Genomic DNA, 19094 nt, shown 5'->3' with positions numbered 1-19094 from the left:
TCTTGATCTTAGCCAAAAGGCCGAGAAGCGATGCTGCTAAGACGCAGCAGGGAGGAAGCCGGACACGGCGATGCCCATCTCGGCTTTGGTAAGTTTTGGGAGACCTAAAACGCTGGGGGGGTACCCTGATAGCACACATACATCTAGGAGACGTCTATTTGACAATGAATTTACATCTGCAAGATGTAGTTTTAAGGCTGTTTGCTCATCTGCAATACGTCTATTGGAGTCTCCTTTTAGCAGTGTTTGGAAGGTTACTTTGGAAATGTAATAGGTTACAGATTACAAGTTACCCTGTTTAAAATGTTATAGTAGTATAACTTTTTCAATTACTTTATTAAAGTAATGTAACTAATTACTTTTGAGTACTTTTAGATTTACTTTTCTAAATTTGTGAAATTAAATAATAATAAATAAAAACATATACATCAACTCAAATACAGTTATCTAATAAGCATGTGTCATTCCTGTATAATAAACTCCTGAAACATTGGTGTTTTTTTAAACTGCTGTCTCTTTGTATATGATATGATAGGTAAAATGCATGACGTGACACAGAGCAGTTCTAGAAATGATGTTATGTGCTCATGTACTCCTATATTGAGGCGGCAGAGGCTGACAACACTGCAAGCTTCAGTAGGCCTATTTGTATTAAATGAAACTGCATGTTTTGCCATTAATTTACAGGAAGGGCGGACTGGGAAAAACAAAAAATTCTGTTAAAATTCTGGAAATTATTAGGGCGTATGTCTCAGAACAGTCAGTGCAATTTGGGAAAGAAATCAGTGAATCTGTATGTGGATGTGTGTAAATATTCAAATGTAATTGCCTTTGTAATCGTTAAAAATTTCATAAGTAACTTTAATTAATTACTAATTTTTTCTTCGTAACTGTAACTAATTACAGTTACATTCATTTTGTAATTAAATTACGTAATGCTGTGTACATGTAACTAGTTTTACTCCCCCCCAGACACTGCCTTTTAGATGTCAGATAGATGTCTAGATGTCTTTAATGGTTTATGATTTTAGAAGGTATATACCCAAACTGCACATCTGAAAGTCGTAATGTCAGACGTTTGTAGCTAATGGCAGATGCTTTCCAGAAAACGTTCTTTAACAGACATCTTGCAGACGTAAGTGTGCTATCACCGGTCACCGCCTCGTCCCGATCGGCCTGACGGGGAAAAAGTACGGCATGGCTCGTAACTCCCAAACGGTTGGTCGCAGAGCCACGTGCCTTATGTCACCGGAATCCTTGGCTCGAGCCGAACGAGACGCAGGTCTCAGATTGGCCCGTCGCTCTGACGAAATTTTCGGGTATTTTGGATTTGTCGAAAACCTTCTTTTGCAACCTGGCGCCAGGTATTTGGCCCAGTCCCACCCAAATCAGCACAGAAAGCTTCTCTGGAGTCTGACTGTCAATAATCATCCAAAAAATAGGAAATTTCCATTCACCTTGGCGAGGGGACCTCAAAGCGTGCTAAGGTGGCGTGTCCGAGGTGGCTCGAATGGCTATAACTCCAGGAAGGAGTGAGATCCCTTCACCCAAATCGGCACACCTGTGCAGGGGCTCAGTCCGAGGCCAGGTGAAAAAGGGCGCGGCGACAGGCCACTAGGTGTCGCTGTAAGCGACAACAAAATTAATACGAATCGAAAAAAAGGACAACCAAACAACATGGAGACAGTTACAGCTAGGCTGCAGTCAGTCCAATCTACTTTCAAAGTAAGGTCTGCGCTATGTTCGAACTAAACTACCCACCAGGGTCCGATTTTTCAAGAGCGCAAGTGACTTTGTTTCACAGGCGCACAACACATATCTCGCATGTGACAGAACTCCCCATTCTGAAAGGAAAATAAATAAAAAACTGTAAAAACCTCTTCTGCTTTGTTTCACCAACAATTTCAGGGGAGAGCGCGAACGCAGTCCCCCACTACCATAAATTATGCAGTCGAGATTCCCGCATTTGGGGAATTCGCAGGGGTCAGCATGGCCGGAGTGCAATGGACAAGCCTCGCCCTGGGTGAACCGCCTTCTTGATCATGGTGTCTCCCCTGCCAGGTAAGTATGAAGGCCCAGGCGGTCAGCCAGAGGTGTGATTTGCATCTCTACCATCCTCACCAACGGTTAGCCCTCCGCCCCCCCTCCAGGAAAGGAAGGACGGGTGCCTTCCGTTACTGGCCTGGAAACTGCCAAGCTCATGGGCCGGTGCTTCCCAACGCCAGTTTTAGATGACTCTCTTTAAACAAACACACCTGATTCGATGCGTCACCTCGTCTGTGAAAGACTTCAAGACCTCAGGTGGGTGCATCGTTAGTGGAAGAGTCCAAGACCCCAGGTGGACACATCAGGAAAAAAGTTTGCAATAAACCACAGCATCTGCAATGGCAGCTCTCATTCCTTGTTCTGCTATTCGACACAATAAATGGCAATCCCCAAAAAGGGAAAGCACACCGTTCCTGGAGACACTGCAATACCAGGCCGATGCATGGAGTGGACGGAGCAAGCCCCGGCTCCAGCTCCGTGATCTAAAAATCCATTTAATATGTAGTCCCCGGACGGGGGACGTATCAGATATTAAACTGATAAGAACAGATTTTTTCTTTCGAAAAAGTTTTATTGTCACCATTTACATTTTTTCCATTTGCATTTTTTCTTTTTCACACAACATTTTCTTTTTAATCACACATTAAAACAAGCAATATAATATATAATAAATACACATGGTAAAATGAAAGAAACAATCATTTTTAAAAAGCATTTGATTAAAACCACAGTGTTTTGCTTGTTTTTAAAAGTCCATTATTGAGGTGTGTTTAAAAGGTGCGGTCAGTTCCAAAGTAAAATACAAATTTTAAAAAAAGCAAACAAGCCTCGTATATATATGTTAATAAAACCTCTTTCATAATAAAACAATAAAAAACACCAATTAAAAATCATCTATTGTGCAAGACCGGGGGTGAGTCCTTATCAAGTGGGTCATCACCCCACTCTCCAGAACAGGGACATGAGATGCTACTTTATGGACTCAGCGGAGATCCCCTCTCCTCCGGCCCGCTGGCCCGCTGTTCCCGTAGCCAGAGTGGTGAGGGTGCATCTACGGGCGGCCAGGGTCGGTGCCTGCCGGGACCCTCTCCGTGCGACCCCGGCCCCCCCGTCCGAATATCGTCGTCCGGTACCCCTGCAGCATTGATGTTACCTTTAGCTCGCATGCATGGAGGGTTACCGTAACGCGCTTCCCCACCAGCAGGTTTCTGGTGGCCCAGATGGCATCCTTGATGACGTTGAGGGTGAGCCAGAGCGAGGTAAATTTCTGTGCCGTCAAGTCCTTCAAGCCCCGGCCCACCCCAAGGATGGCGAGCTGGTACCCGAACTGGGCCCCACCCGCTGGTAGGCACGGGAAATACAGGGGGCCGGTCTTGGCCCACAGGTCCCGCGCAGTGCTGCACTCCCAGAGCAGGTGGTGGACGGTCTCCGGGGAATTGCAGCCGGACCGCGGGCAGATGGGGTTTTTGGCCATGCCTCTGGAGTGCATAACCGCCCTGACCGGGAGGATCTCATGAGCCACCATCCACGATAAGTCCTTGTGCCTGTTCTGGAGAGCGGGGTGAGCCGCGTTCCGCCAAACCTGTTTGGCCTCACTTGGTGTGAGGCCCGGAACTGGACTCACCGGTTCCCGGTCCTGCACAACAGAGATGAGAGACTTGTGTTGAGTTAAAATGGTGACATCTTCACTCTCTAAAAGGTATTTCTTTAAAAACTTTTTTATAAAACTGTACTCTTTGGGCAAGTTAAAAGACACTGGGGTTTTCAAGTCCACTGGTAAAATTTTCAGTGTTCGTAGGTAAGACCCCATCCAAAATCGCGCCATTGCAGCCGTCTTGTTTTCTTTGGATGGGGTCGTGGCATAACTAATGTGCAGGGCGGTGAAGCGGCTGCCTAAAAACAGGTGGGGGTCTGGGAGGCCTTTTCCACCGTTCTCCGGCCTTTTCTTGATGGTCTCCCTCTTCAGGCGCTCCCACTTGGACCCCCACAGGAAGTAAAACACCGCCCTCTCCAGTTTCCCCAGGAACCACCGAGGGGGGCTAAAAACAGAACAGACAAGTAAAATCAGAGGTAAAATCACAGATTTAAAAATTAAAACCTTGCCTTCCATCGTCATCTGTCTTAGTCCCCAAAACCCCAGTCTTTTCCTAACTTTCCCTAACAAGTCAGTCCAGTTTTCCCGTCCACCCCCGTCTTTATCAAATTTAACGCCTAAAATCTTAAAATCGTTGTCTTTAAAAACCAAATCAAGTCCTCCTGTGTCCACGTCTCCCCACGGCCCGAAGAGCTGGGCCTCGGACTTGTTTCTATTGAGTTTGGCGCCCGAGGCCCGACCGTACCAGTCAGTCAAGTCCAGTGCTCTTCGTATTGATAAAACGTCTGTGGCTAAAAGAGTTACGTCGTCCATATATAAAACACAGGTCGCCGTCAGTCCCCCCGTCCCAGGAACGTCCAGTCCTTTGATCCATTTGTCCCTTCTCAAGATCTGTGCCAGTGGCTCGATGCAAGCCACATACAGAAGAGGAGATAAAGGACATCCCTGACGGACACCACTGTGTATGTTCACAGCTTTGGAAAGATGCCCATTTATTAGAATTTTGCTGACTATTCCCTTGTACAGCAGTCCCACCCAGGCTATAAACCTCTTTGGAAACCCCATTTTCTCCAGAACCTGGAAGAGGTACTGGTGCGAGACTCGATCAAATGCTTTTTCAAAATCTAAATTTAGGACTACTAGCCGAATATTTCTGTCTCTCGCGTAACAGATGGCGTCTCTAATCAGCACTAGGTTGTCTGTTATCTTTCTTCCGGGCACAGAACAAGCTTGATCCGGGTGAATCACGTCCTCTAAAACAGTTGACATGCGTGTTGCTAAAACTTTGCTAAAAAGTTTATAATCGAAATTTAAAAGTGTTATGGGTCTCCAGTTTTTTAAGTCAGTCCGGTCACCTTTTTTGTGAAGTAAAGAAACTATCCCTATTCTAAAACTGTCTGGAAGTCTGTCGAGGGTCTCAAACTCTTTAAAAACTGTCAAAAGCTCTTGTCCTAAAATGTCCCAAAATGTTAGATAAAACTCCAGGGGAAGTCCATCCACTCCTGGGGACTTCCCCTTTTTAAAACCTCCAAGAGCTTTTTGGGTTTCTAAAATGTTCAAATCTTGGGCTAAAATCTCATTTTGACAGTCGACCCTTTTCTCAACAAAATTTAAAACTTCTTTTACGGTGTCTGAGTGTACCTTTTTAAAACTATATAAAGCCCCATAAAATTTTTCCACATCCTCTAAAATCTCTTTTGTTGTGTTAACCTCCCTATCCCCTGTTTTAACCCTGGTTAACCCCCCACCCCTTGTTATTATTTTCTTAAAAAAATATCTGGTACACTTTTCCCCTTCTTCAATTTCTCTCTCTTTGCTTCTTAAAAGGACCCCTTTACTTTCTATATTGGCTAAAACTGACATTTCCTTTTTTACATCCTGGATTTCATTGTTAAAATCAAAACCATTATTTAAAAGATTAAAATACCTTTGTAGTCTTTTTTGCAACCCCAACATGCATTTCTTTTCCCTACTCTTCTTTTCTTTCCCTATCTTTCTAAAAAACTGTCTCGTCCGGTCCTTTACCATCTCCCACCACTGTGCACGTGTATCATAAAAGTCTTGGAGGGTCTGCCATTGGCTGAACTGTTCCCTATATTCTAAAATTACATTCTTGTCTTCCAACAGGGAACAGTTCAGCTTCCACAGCCCTCCCCCTACCGTCACACCCATGGGCAGTGAAAGGGTGCAAGACAGCATCATGTGATCAGAGAAAAAAAGGGGGGTTAATGTAGCATCGGTTGGCGGGCAGTCCCTTGTAAACACGTAGTCGATTCGAGAGGCTTTGGTACCATCACCACTGAACCAGGTGAAGCCCTCCTCTCTTTGATGCAAAATTTTAAAACAGTCGACTAAATTAAAATCTCTGACTAAACCCTGCAATAAAACCGACGTTTTGTCCACTCTAAAATCCTCCCCTACCCTTTTCCTGTCTGTTTTAGATAAAACACAATTAAAATCCCCTGCTACCATTAGGGGAGCCCTACCTAGCATGTGGGGTTGCAAGTCTTCTAAAAGCTCATATCTTTCGTTCTTTTCCGTAAAACCATATACATTAAGAACATTAAAATCCCTGTCTAAAAAGGTCAGATTTACTAAAAGTGCCCGGCCTTGCCTCACCACAGTGCTGCCCTTCACCAAGATGTTAGGATTATTAATTAAAACCGCAACTCCGTCGTTTTTGTTAAAATTTGATCCGCTCCATATGGAGGCTCCTGCGGACCATAGCTCTTCCATTTTTGTGTACCTAGTTAAAAAGGGCAGAGAACACTCTTGTAATAAAAACAAATCTGACTTAAAAGATTTTAAAAAGGACAAAATACTCTGTGCTCTAATGGTGGACCTCACACTTCTGACATTGATAGTAGAGATGGTGAGGGCCATGAGCAGTAGGGTTAAAAAGGTATGAGGCATTTAAAACAGAAGACAAGAAAAAGACTACAAAAATATGATTAAAATCATGTTACATCTTGTAGCATTTGTCTTTCCTTTTCCCCAGATGAGCTGAGGTCTGGAGGGCAAATGCCTGTCGCTTCAGAGGCCACAGAGGGAACCTCTTGTGGCTCCTTTGGCGATGATGCTGTTAGCTTAATGTGCAAAAAGGAAACCTCATTTGGGGACTCTAGGGGCCACATGCGCTCCAGATCTACCGAATCGGAACTATCGAGCTTATATGCTGCCCTAGATTTTTTCTCCTCCATTACAATCAGAGGAGACCCCGCAGGTCTTTTTTGCACCTGAGCATTAGGGAGTGAACACTCTGTCTCACTCCCGGTGGATTCTTCCACCCCATCCGAAACTGTTACCAGTGATTCTTCCTCACTTTCCTTTCCTTCCATTACCATTTCCTGTTCCGTTGCCTCCGCCCCTGTGGCCGCCCCACTTCCTCCTTCCTGCCCAATCCCTGAGGCCGGCTGGGAATTTGAAATTCCCGCCAAAACCTCAGGGACCGCCTCCTCTCTCCTTTGTTCCTTCGTTTGTTGCCCATGTGGGGCGGCCATTTTTAGCTTGTTGGCAAAACTTTTAGGGCAGTCTCTGTAGAGATGGTTTGTTTCTCCACAAAGATTGCACCGTCTGCCATTGGTACAGTCATCAAAACTGTGACCAATTTCTCTACACTTCCCACAGATTAACTCTTGGCATGCTTCAGATAAATGACCAAACCTTCCACACTTTCTGCAGAGTTTGGGCATTCCTTGATAATGTATGTAGCCTCTGTTCTCTCCGAGCACAATCATGGAAGGCAGATGCTTCAGGCCCTGGTAGCCCCCAGCGTCTTCCCATTGTTTAATGGGAATTCGCCAGGAGCATGTCCAAATGCCATCTTCATCTAACACTTTGACAGGCTGGCCTCGAACAGTGCAAAATCTACCCAACCAAACACAAATATCATCTCCAGTCACGGTTTCATTGAACATCCTGACAATCACAGTTTTAAGTGTGTTATCAGAAAGTTTCTCAACAGTGAACATGGAAAACTGGGCTTTAACTGATTCAAACCTTTGCCAAAAGTCACTAAGTAGGGAAGCGGTTTTAAAACTAACATCAAATCCTTTGTTCAAGGGCAGAGTCATCAAACAATTCAGGTCGTCACATTTAAAAGCTAAGGTCTTTTGGATCAGCTTCCTGGAAAAGTCCATACGGGACATTCCCAGGAGCTTCCCCTCACCCTGCCTGAATAAAAAACGCACGCTGTGGTGCCTCCGCACGCCGGCACGGGCAGCCGACATGATAGAGGCACCAACAGCCTAAAAACTTAAAACAACAATAAATACAACAATAAATAACAAAATAAATAATTAAAAGACCTTACCTTAAAACTTGTTGGAGCCCGAAGCAGCAGAGTTCAATATACCTCCCGAAGTTGTGTGACTCAAGATATGAAGGGATCTCGAGTCAGGAAACCTCCAAGAGGCGATCGCAGTCTCAACCGTCCGACAAGATACTTGATCTTAGCCAAAAGGCCGAGAAGCGATGCTGCTAAGACGCAGCAGGGAGGAAGCCGGACACGGCGATGCCCATCTCGGCTTTGGTAAGTTTTGGGAGACCTAAAAACGCTGGGGGATGGTACCCTGATAGCACACATACATCTAGGAGACGTCTATTTGACATATGAATTTACATCTGCAAGATGTAGTTTTAAGGCTGTTTGCTCATCTGCAATACGTCTATTGGACGTCTCCTTTTAGCAGTGTTTGGAAGGTTACTTTGGAAATGTAATAGGTTACAGATTACAAGTTACCCTGTTTAAAATGTTATAGTAGTATAACTTTTTCAATTACTTTATTAAAGTAATGTAACTAATTACTTTTGAGTACTTTTAGATTACTTTTCTAAATTTGTGAAAATTAAATAATAATAAATAAAAACATATACATCAACTCAAATACAGTTATCTAATAAGCATGTGTCATTCCTGTATAATAAACTCCTGAAACATTGGTGTTTTTTTAAACTGCTGTCTCTTTGTATATGATATGATAGGTAAAATGCATGACGTGACACAGAGCAGTTCTAGAAATGATGTTTATGTGCTCATGTACTCCTATATTGAGGCGGCAGAGGCTGACAACACTGCAAGCTTCAGTAGGCCTATTTGTATTAAATGAAACTGCATGTTTTTGCCATTAATTTACAGGAAGGGCGGACTGGGAAAAACAAAAAATTCTGTTAAAATTCTGGAAATTATTAGGGCGTATGTCTCAGAACAGTCAGTGCAATTTGGGAAAGAAATCAGTGAAATCTGTATGTGGATGTGTGTAAATATTCAAATGTAATTGCCTTTGTAATCGTTAAAAATTTCATAAGTAACTTTAATTTAATTACTAATTTTTTCTTCGTAACTGTAACTAATTACAGTTACATTCATTTTGTAATTAAATTACGTAATGCTGTTACATGTAACTAGTTACTCCCCAACACTGCCTTTTAGATGTCAGATAGATGTCAATTAGATGTCTTTTAGATGTTTATGATTTAGAAGGTATATAAAACTGACATCTGAAAGGCGTATGTCAGACGTTTGTAGATGGCAGATGCTTTCCAGATCAACAGTTCTTTAACAGACATCTTGCAGACGTAAGTGTGCTATCTGGGTAGTACCCTCCCCTGTCTACAACGTCACCGGGCCTCGTCCCGATCGGCCTGACGGAAAGTACGGCATGGCTCGTAACTCCCAAACGGTTGGTCGCAGAGCCACGTGCCTTATGTCACCGGAATCCTTGGCTCGAGCCGAAACGAGACGCAGGTCTCAGATTGGCCCGTCGCTCTGACGAAATTTTCGGGTATTTTGGATTTTGTCGAAAACCTTCTTTTGCAACCTGGCGCCAGGTATTTGGCCCAGTCCCACCCAAATCAGCACAGAAAGCTTCTCTGGAGTCTGACTGTCAATAATCATCCAAAAAAAGAGGACATTTCCATTCACCTTGGCGAGGGGACCTCAAAACGTGCTAAGGTGGCGTGTCCGAGGTGGCTCGAATGGCTATAACTCCAGGAAGGAGTGAGATCCCTTCACCCAAATCGGCACACCTGTGCAGGGGCTCAGTCCGAGGCCAGGTGAAAAAGGGCGCGGCGACAGGCCACTAGGTGTCGCTGTAAGCGACAACAAAATTAATACGAATCGAAAAAAAGGACAACCAAACAACATGGAGACAGTTACAGCTAGGCTGCAGTCAGTCCAATCTACTTTCAAAGTAAGGTCTGCGCTATGTTCGAACTAAACTACCCACCAGGGTCCGATTTTTCAAGAGCGCAAGTGACTTTGTTTCACAGGCGCACAACACATATCTCGCATGTGACAGAACTCCCCATTCTGAAAGGAAAATAAATAAAAAACTGTAAAAACCTCTTCTGCTTTGTTTCACCAACAATTTCAGGGGAGAGCGCGAACGCAGTCCCCCACTACCATAAATTATGCAGTCGAGATTCCCGCATTTGGGGAATTCGCAGGGGTCAGCATGGCCGGAGTGCAATGGACAAGCCTCGCCCTGGGTGAACCGCCTTCTTGATCATGGTGTCTCCCCTGCCAGGTAAGTATGAAGGCCCAGGCGGTCAGCCAGAGGTGTGATTTGCATCTCTACCATCCTCACCAACGGTTAGCCCTCCGCCCCCCCTCCAGGAAAGGAAGGACGGGTGCCTTCCGTTACTGGCCTGGAAACTGCCAAGCTCATGGGCCGGTGCTTCCCAACGCCAGTTTTAGATGACTCTCTTTAAACAAACACACCTGATTCGATGCGTCACCTCGTCTGTGAAAGACTTCAAGACCTCAGGTGGGTGCATCGTTAGTGGAAGAGTCCAAGACCCCAGGTGGACACATCAGGAAAAAAGTTTGCAATAAACCACAGCATCTGCAATGGCAGCTCTCATTCCTTGTTCTGCTATTCGACACAATAAATGGCAATCCCCAAAAAGGGAAAGCACACCGTTCCTGGAGACACTGCAATACCAGGCCGATGCATGGAGTGGACGGAGCAAGCCCCGGCTCCAGCTCCGTGATCTAAAAATCCATTTAATATGTAGTCCCCGGACGGGGGACGTATCAGATATTAAACTGATAAGAACAGATTTTTCTTTCGAAAAAGTTTTATTGTCACCATTTACATTTTTTCCATTTGCATTTTTTCTTTTTCACACAACATTTTCTTTTTAATCACACATTAAAACAAGCAATATAATATATAATAAATACACATGGTAAAATGAAAGAAACAATCATTGTTAAAAAGCATTTGATTAAAACCACAGTGTTTTGCTTGTTTTTAAAAGTCCATTATTGAGGTGTGTTTAAAAGGTGCGGTCAGTTCCAAAAGTAAAATACAAATTTTAAAAAAAGCAAACAAGCCTCGTTATATATATGTTAATAAAACCTCTTTCATGATAAAACAATAAAAAACACCAATTAAAAATCATCTATTGTGCAAGACCGGGGGTGAGTCCTTATCAAGTGGGTCATCACCCCACTCTCCAGAACAGGGACATGAGATGCTACTTTATGGACTCAGCGGAGATCCCCTCTCCTCCGGCCCGCTGGCCCGCTGTTCCCGTAGCCAGAGTGGTGAGGGTGCATCTACGGGCGGCCAGGGTCGGTGCCTGCCGGGACCCTCTCCGTGCGACCCCGGCCCCCCCGTCCGAATATCGTCGTCCGGTACCCCTGCAGCATTGATGTTACCTTTAGCTCGCATGCATGGAGGGTTACCGTAACGCGCTTCCCCACCAGCAGGTTTCTGGTGGCCCAGATGGCATCCTTGATGACGTTGAGGGTGAGCCAGAGCGAGGTAAATTTCTGTGCCGTCAAGTCCTTCAAGCCCCGGCCCACCCCAAGGATGGCGAGCTGGTACCCGAACTGGGCCCCACCCGCTGGTAGGCACGGGAAATACAGGGGGCCGGTCTTGGCCCACAGGTCCCGCGCAGTGCTGCACTCCCAGAGCAGGTGGTGGACGGTCTCCGGGGAATTGCAGCCGGACCGCGGGCAGATGGGGTTCTTGGCCATGCCTCTGGAGTGCATAACCGCCCTGACCGGGAGGATCTCATGAGCCACCATCCACGATAAGTCCTTGTGCCTGTTCTGGAGAGCGGGGTGAGCCGCGTTCCGCCAAACCTGTTTGGCCTCACTTGGTGTGAGGCCCGGAACTGGACTCACCGGTTCCCGGTCCTGCACAACAGAGATGAGAGACTTGTGTTGAGTTAAAATGGTGACATCTTCACTCTCTAAAAGGTATTTCTTTAAAAACTTTTTTATAAAACTGTACTCTTTGGGCAAGTTAAAAGACACTGGGGTTTTCAAGTCCACTGGTAAAATTTTCAGTGTTCGTAGGTAAGACCCCATCCAAAATCGCGCCATTGCAGCCGTCTTGTTTTCTTTGGATGGGGTCGTGGCATAACTAATGTGCAGGGCGGTGAAGCGGCTGCCTAAAAACAGGTGGGGGTCTGGGAGGCCTTTTCCACCGTTCTCCGGCCTTTTCTTGATGGTCTCCCTCTTCAGGCGCTCCCACTTGGACCCCCACAGGAAGTAAAACACCGCCCTCTCCAGTTTCCCCAGGAACCACCGAGGGGGGCTAAAAACAGAACAGACAAGTAAAATCAGAGGTAAAATCACAGATTTAAAAATTAAAACCTTGCCTTCCATCGTCATCTGTCTTAGTCCCCAAAACCCCAGTCTTTTCCTAACTTTCCCTAACAAGTCAGTCCAGTTTTCCCGTCCACCCCCGTCTTTATCAAATTTAACGCCTAAAATCTTAAAATCGTTGTCTTTAAAAACCAAATCAAGTCCTCCTGTGTCCACGTCTCCCCACGGCCCGAAGAGCTGGGCCTCGGACTTGTTTCTATTGAGTTTGGCGCCCGAGGCCCGACCGTACCAGTCAGTCAAGTCCAGTGCTCTTCGTATTGATAAAACGTCTGTGGCTAAAAGAGTTACGTCGTCCATATATAAAACACAGGTCGCCGTCAGTCCCCCCGTCCCAGGAACGTCCAGTCCTTTGATCCATTTGTCCCTTCTCAAGATCTGTGCCAGTGGCTCGATGCAAGCCACATACAGAAGAGGAGATAAAGGACATCCCTGACGGACACCACTGTGTATGTTCACAGCTTTGGAAAGATGCCCATTTATTAGAATTTTGCTGACTATTCCCTTGTACAGCAGTCCCACCCAGGCTATAAACCTCTTTGGAAACCCCATTTTCTCCAGAACCTGGAAGAGGTACTGGTGCGAGACTCGATCAAATGCTTTTTCAAAATCTAAATTTAGGACTACTAGCCGAATATTTCTGTCTCTCGCGTAACAGATGGCGTCTCTAATCAGCACTAGGTTGTCTGTTATCTTTCTTCCGGGCACAGAACAAGCTTGATCCGGGTGAATCACGTCCTCTAAAACAGTTGACATGCGTGTTGCTAAAACTTTGCTAAAAAGTTTATAATCGAAATTTAAAAGTGTTATGGGTCTCCAGTTTTTTAAGTCAGTCCGGTCACCTTTTTTGTGAAGTAAAGAAACTATCCCTATTCTAAAACTGTCTGGAAGTCTGTCGAGGGTCTCAAACTCTTTAAAAACTGTCAAAAGCTCTTGTCCTAAAATGTCCCAAAATGTTAGATAAAACTCCAGGGGAAGTCCATCCACTCCTGGGGACTTCCCCTTTTTAAAACCTCCAAGAGCTTTTTGGGTTTCTAAAATGTTCAAATCTTGGGCTAAAATCTCATTTTGACAGTCGACCCTTTTCTCAACAAAATTTAAAACTTCTTTTACGGTGTCTGAGTGTACCTTTTTAAAACTATATAAAGCCCCATAAAATTTTTCCACATCCTCTAAAATCTCTTTTGTTGTGTTAACCTCCCTATCCCCTGTTTTAACCCTGGTTAACCCCCCACCCCTTGTTATTATTTTCTTAAAAAAATATCTGGTACACTTTTCCCCTTCTTCAATTTCTCTCTCTTTGCTTCTTAAAAGGACCCCTTTACTTTCTATATTGGCTAAAACTGACATTTCCTTTTTTACATCCTGGATTTCATTGTTAAAATCAAAACCATTATTTAAAAGATTAAAATACCTTTGTAGTCTTTTTTGCAACCCCAACATGCATTTCTTTTCCCTACTCTTCTTTTCTTTCCCTATCTTTCTAAAAAACTGTCTCGTCCGGTCCTTTACCATCTCCCACCACTGTGCACGTGTATCATAAAAGTCTTGGAGGGTCTGCCATTGGCTGAACTGTTCCCTATATTCTAAAATTACATTCTTGTCTTCCAACAGGGAACAGTTCAGCTTCCACAGCCCTCCCCCTACCGTCACACCCATGGGCAGTGAAAGGGTGCAAGACAGCATCATGTGATCAGAGAAAAAAAGGGGGGTTAATGTAGCATCGGTTGGCGGGCAGTCCCTTGTAAACACGTAGTCGATTCGAGAGGCTTTGGTACCATCACCACTGAACCAGGTGAAGCCCTCCTCTCTTTGATGCAAAATTTTAAAACAGTCGACTAAATTAAAATCTCTGACTAAACCCTGCAATAAAACCGACGTTTTGTCCACTCTGAAATCCTCCCCTACCCTTTTCCTGTCTGTTTTAGATAAAACACAATTAAAATCCCCTGCTACCATTAGGGGAGCCCTACCTAGCATGTGGGGTTGCAAGTCTTCTAAAAGCTCATATCTTTCGTTCTTTTCCGTAAAACCATATACATTAAGAACATTAAAATCCCTGTCTAAAAAGGTCAGATTTACTAAAAGTGCCCGGCCTTGCCTCACCACAGTGCTGCCCTTCACCAAGATGTTAGGATTATTAATTAAAACCGCAACTCCGTCGTTTTTGTTAAAATTTGATCCGCTCCATATGGAGGCTCCTGCGGACCATAGCTCTTCCATTTTTGTGTACCTAGTTAAAAAGGGCAGAGAACACTCTTGTAATAAAAACAAATCTGACTTAAAAGATTTTAAAAGGGACAAAATACTCTGTGCTCTAATGGTGGACCTCACACTTCTGACATTGATAGTAGAGATGGTGAGGGCCATGAGCAGTAGGGTTAAAAAGGTATGAGGCATTTAAAACAGAAGACAATAAAAAGACTACAAAAATATGATTAAAATCATGTTACATCTTGTAGCATTTGTCTTTCCTTTTCCCCAGATGAGCTGAGGTCAGGAGGGCAAATGCCTGTCGCTTCAGAGGCCACAGAGGGAACCTCTTGTGGCTCCTTTGGCGATGATGCTGTTAGCTTAATGTGCAAAAAGGAAACCTCATTTGGGGACTCTAGGGGCCACATGCGCTCCAGATCTACCGAGTCGGAACTATCGAGCTTATATGCTGCCCTAGATTTTTTCTCCTCCGTTACAATCAGAGGAGACCCCGCAGGTCTTTTTTGCACCTGAGCATTAGGGAGTGAACACTGTGTCTCACTCCCGGTGGATTCTTCCACCCCATCCGAAACTGTTACCAGTGACTCTTCCTCACTTTCCTCTCCTTCCATTACCACTTCCTGTTCCGTTGCCTCCGCCCCTGTGGCCGCCCCACTTCCTCCTTCCTGCCCAATCCCTGAGGCCGGCTGGGAATTTGAAATTCCCGCCAAAACCTCAGGGACCGCCTCCTCTCTCCTTTGTTCCTTCGTTTGTTGCCCATGTGGGGCGGCCATTTTTAGCTTGTTGGCAAAACTTTTAGGGCAGTCTCTGTAGAGATGGTTTGTTTCTCCACAAAGATTGCACCGTCTGCCATTGGTACAGTCATCAAAACTGTGACCAATTTCTCTACACTTCCCACAGATTAACTCTTGGCATGCTTCAGCTAGATGACCAAACCTTCCACACTTTCTGCAGAGTTTGGGCATTCCTTGATAATGTATGTAGCCTCTGTTCTCTCCGAGCACAATCATGGAAGGCAGATGTTTCAGGCCCTGGTAGCCCCCAGCGTCTTCCCATTGTTTAATGGGAATTCGCCAGGAGCATGTCCAAATGCCATCTTCATCTAACACTTTGACAGGCTGGCCTCGAACAGTGCAAAATCTACCCAACCAAACACAAATATCATCTCCAGTCACGGTTTCATTGAACATCCTGACAATCACAGTTTTAAGTGTGTTATCAGAAAGTTTCTCAACAGTGAACATGGAGAACTGGGCTTTAACTGATTCAAACCTTTGCCAAAAGTCATTAAGTAGGGAAGCGGTTTTAAAACTAACATCAAATCCTTTGTTCAAGGGCAGAGTCATCAAACAATTCAGGTCATCACATTTAAAAGCTAGGGTCTTTTGGATCAGCTTCCTGGAAAAGTCCATACGGGACATTCCCAGGAGCTTCCCCTCACCCTGCCTGAATAAAAAACGCACGCTGTGGTGCCTCCGCACGCCGGCACGGGCAGCCGACATGATGGAGGCACCAACAGCCTAAAAACTTAAAACAACAATAAATACACCAATAAATAACAAAATAAATAATTAAAAGACCTCACCTTAAAACTTGTTGGAGCCCGAAGCAGCAGAGTTCAATATACCTCTCGAAGTTGTGTGACTCAAGATATGAAACGATCTCGAGTCAGGAAACCTCCAAGAGGCGATCGCAGTCTCAACCGTCCGACAAGATACTTGATCTTAGCCAAAAGGCCGAGAAGCGATGCTGCTAAGACGCAGCAGGGAGGAAGCCGGACACGGCGATGCCCATCTCGGCTTTGGTAAGTTTTGGGAGACCTAAAAACGCTGGGGGATGGTACCCTGATAGCACACATACATCTAGGAGACGTCTATTTGACATATGAATTTACATCTGCAAGATGTAGTTTTAAGGCTGTTTGCTCATCTGCAATACGTCTATTGGACGTCTCCTTTTAGCAGTGTTTGGAAGGTTACTTTGGAAATGTAATAGGTTACAGATTACAAGTTACCCTGTTTAAAATGTTATAGTAGTATAACTTTTTCAATTACTTTATTAAAGTAATGTAACTAATTACTTTTGAGTACTTTTAGATTACTTTTCTAAATTTGTGAAAATTAAATAATAATAAATAAAAACATATACATCAACTCAAATACAGTTATCTAATAAGCATGTGTCATTCCTGTATAATAAACTCCTGAAACATTGGTGTTTTTTTAAACTGCTGTCTCTTTGTATATGATATGATAGGTAAAATGCATGACGTGACACAGAGCAGTTCTAGAAATGATGTTTATGTGCTCATGTACTCCTATATTGAGGCGGCAGAGGCTGACAACACTGCAAGCTTCAGTAGGCCTATTTGTATTAAATGAAACTGCATGTTTTTGCCATTAATTTACAGGAAGGGCGGACTGGGAAAAACAAAAAATTCTGTTAAAATTCTGGAAATTATTAGGGCGTATGTCTCAGAACAGTCAGTGCAATTTGGGAAAGAAATCAGTGAAATCTGTATGTGGATGTGTGTAAATATTCAAATGTAATTGCCTTTGTAATCGTTAAAAATTTCATAAGTAACTTTAATTTAATTACTAATTTTTTCTTCGTAACTGTAACTAATTACAGTTACATTCATTTTGTAATTAAATTACGTAATGCTGTTACATGTAACTAGTTACTCCCCAACACTGCCTTTTAGATGTCAGATAGATGTCAATTAGATGTCTTTTAGATGTTTATGATTTAGAAGGTATATAAAACTGACATCTGAAAGGCGTATGTCAGACGTTTGTAGATGGCAGATGCTTTCCAGATCAACAGTTCTTTAACAGACATCTTGCAGACGTAAGTGTGCTATCTGGGTAGTACCCTCCCCTGTCTACAACGTCACCGGGCCTCGTCCCGATCGGCCTGACGGAAAGTACGGCATGGCTCGTAACTCCCAAACGGTTGGTCGCAGAGCCACGTGCCTTATGTCACCGGAATCCTTGGCTCGAGCCGAACGAGACGCAGGTCTCAGATTGGCCCGTCGCTCTGACGAAATTTTCGGGTATTTTGGATTTTGTCGAAAACCTTCTTTTGCAACCTGGCGCCAGGTATTTGGCCCAGTCCCACCCAAATCAGCACAGAAAGCTTCTCTGGAGTCTGACTGTCAATAATCATCCAAAAAAAGAGGACATTTCCATTCACCTTGGCGAGGGGACCTCAAAACGTGCTAAGGTGGCGTGTCCGAGGTGGCTCGAATGGCTATAACTCCAGGAAGGAGTGAGATCCCTTCACCCAAATCGGCACACCTGTGCAGGGGCTCAGTCCGAGGCCAGGTGAAAAAGGGCGCGGCGACAGGCCACTAGGTGGCGGCGTAAGCTGAAAAATAGGGAAAAAGTAATGTAAAAGGACAATCAAACAAAGATGAAAACACCTGCAACACTGCGGGATGGTAGTACCCTCCCCTTTCTGCAACGTCACCGGGCCTTGTCCCGATCGGCCTGACGGTGGAACTGCAGCGACGGAAAGTACGGCATCGCTCGTAACTCCCAAACGGTTGGTCGCAGAGCCACGTGCCTTGTGTCATCGGAATCCTTGGCTCGAGCCGAACGAAACGCAGGTCTCAGATTGGCCCGTCGCTCTGACGAAATTTTCGGGTATTTTGGATTTTGTCGAAAACCTTCTTTTGCAACCTGGCGCCAGGTATTTGGCCCAGTCCCACCCAAATCAGCACAGAAAGCTTCTCTGGAGTCTGACTGTCAATAATCATCCAAAAAAATAGGAAATTTCCATTCACCTTGGCGAGGGGACCTCAAAGCGTGCTAAGGTGGCGTGTCCGAGGTGGCTCGAATGGCTATAACTCCAGGAAGGAGTGAGATCCCTTCACCCAAATCGGCACACCTGTGCAGGGGCTCAGTCCGAGGCCAGGTGAAAAAGGGCGCGGCGACAGGCCACTAGGTGTCGCTGTAAGCGACAACAAAATTAATACGAATCGAAAAAAAGGACAACCAAACAACATGGAGACAGTTACAGCTAGGCTGCAGTCAGTCCAATCTACTTTCAAAGTAAGGTCTGCGCTATGTTCGAACTAAACTACCCACCAGGGTCCGATTTTTCAAGAGCGCAAGTGACTTTGTTTCACAGGCGCACAACACATATCTCGCATGTGACAGAACTCCCCATTCTGAAAGGAAAATAAATAAAAAACTGTAAAAACCTCTTCTGCTTTGTTTCACCAACAATTTCAGGGGAGAGCGCGAACGCAGTCCCCCACTACCATAAATTATGCAGTCGAGATTCCCGCATTTGGGGAATTCGCAGGGGTCAGCATGGCCGGAGTGCAATGGACAAGCCTCGCCCTGGGTGAACCGCCTTCTTGATCATGGTGTCTCCCCTGCCAGGTAAGTATGAAGGCCCAGGCGGTCAGCCAGAGGTGTGATTTGCATCTCTACCATCCTCACCAACGGTTAGCCCTCCGCCCCCCCTCCAGGAAAGGAAGGACGGGTGCCTTCCGTTACTGGCCTGGAAACTGCCAAGCTCATGGGCCGGTGCTTCCCAACGCCAGTTTTAGATGACTCTCTTTAAACAAACACACCTGATTCGATGCGTCACCTCGTCTGTGAAAGACTT

The 19094-nt window shown here is 44.9% G+C and overlaps 3 non-coding genes and 2 pseudogenes across 3 annotated transcripts; all 5 read right to left on the bottom strand.

The window, feature by feature from the left end:
• Window positions 1–1905: 1905 nt before the first annotated feature.
• On the bottom strand, window positions 1906–2069 carry LOC113101065 (U1 spliceosomal RNA). The gene has a single exon (XR_003289905.1). It is a non-coding gene; the product is annotated as a U1 spliceosomal RNA (small nuclear RNA).
• A 374-nt stretch (window positions 2070–2443) lies between these two features.
• On the bottom strand, window positions 2444–2618 carry LOC113101058 (uncharacterized; annotated as a pseudogene).
• Window positions 2619–10011: 7393 nt separating this feature from the next.
• LOC113101064 (U1 spliceosomal RNA) lies at window positions 10012–10175 on the bottom strand. Its single transcript, XR_003289904.1, has one exon. It is a non-coding gene; the product is annotated as a U1 spliceosomal RNA (small nuclear RNA).
• A 374-nt stretch (window positions 10176–10549) lies between these two features.
• Window positions 10550–10723, bottom strand: LOC113101056 (uncharacterized; annotated as a pseudogene).
• A 7986-nt stretch (window positions 10724–18709) lies between these two features.
• LOC113101063 (U1 spliceosomal RNA) lies at window positions 18710–18873 on the bottom strand. Its single transcript, XR_003289903.1, has one exon. It is a non-coding gene; the product is annotated as a U1 spliceosomal RNA (small nuclear RNA).
• Between the last annotated feature and the right edge of the window lie 221 nt (window positions 18874–19094).

Source organism: Carassius auratus, unplaced genomic scaffold (assembly GCF_003368295.1).
Source record: "Carassius auratus strain Wakin unplaced genomic scaffold, ASM336829v1 scaf_tig00217456, whole genome shotgun sequence".
Classification (NCBI taxonomy): Eukaryota; Metazoa; Chordata; class Actinopteri; order Cypriniformes; family Cyprinidae; genus Carassius; species Carassius auratus.
Note: the sequence above shows the minus strand (reverse complement) of the source record. Positions and strands in the feature narration are given on the sequence as shown.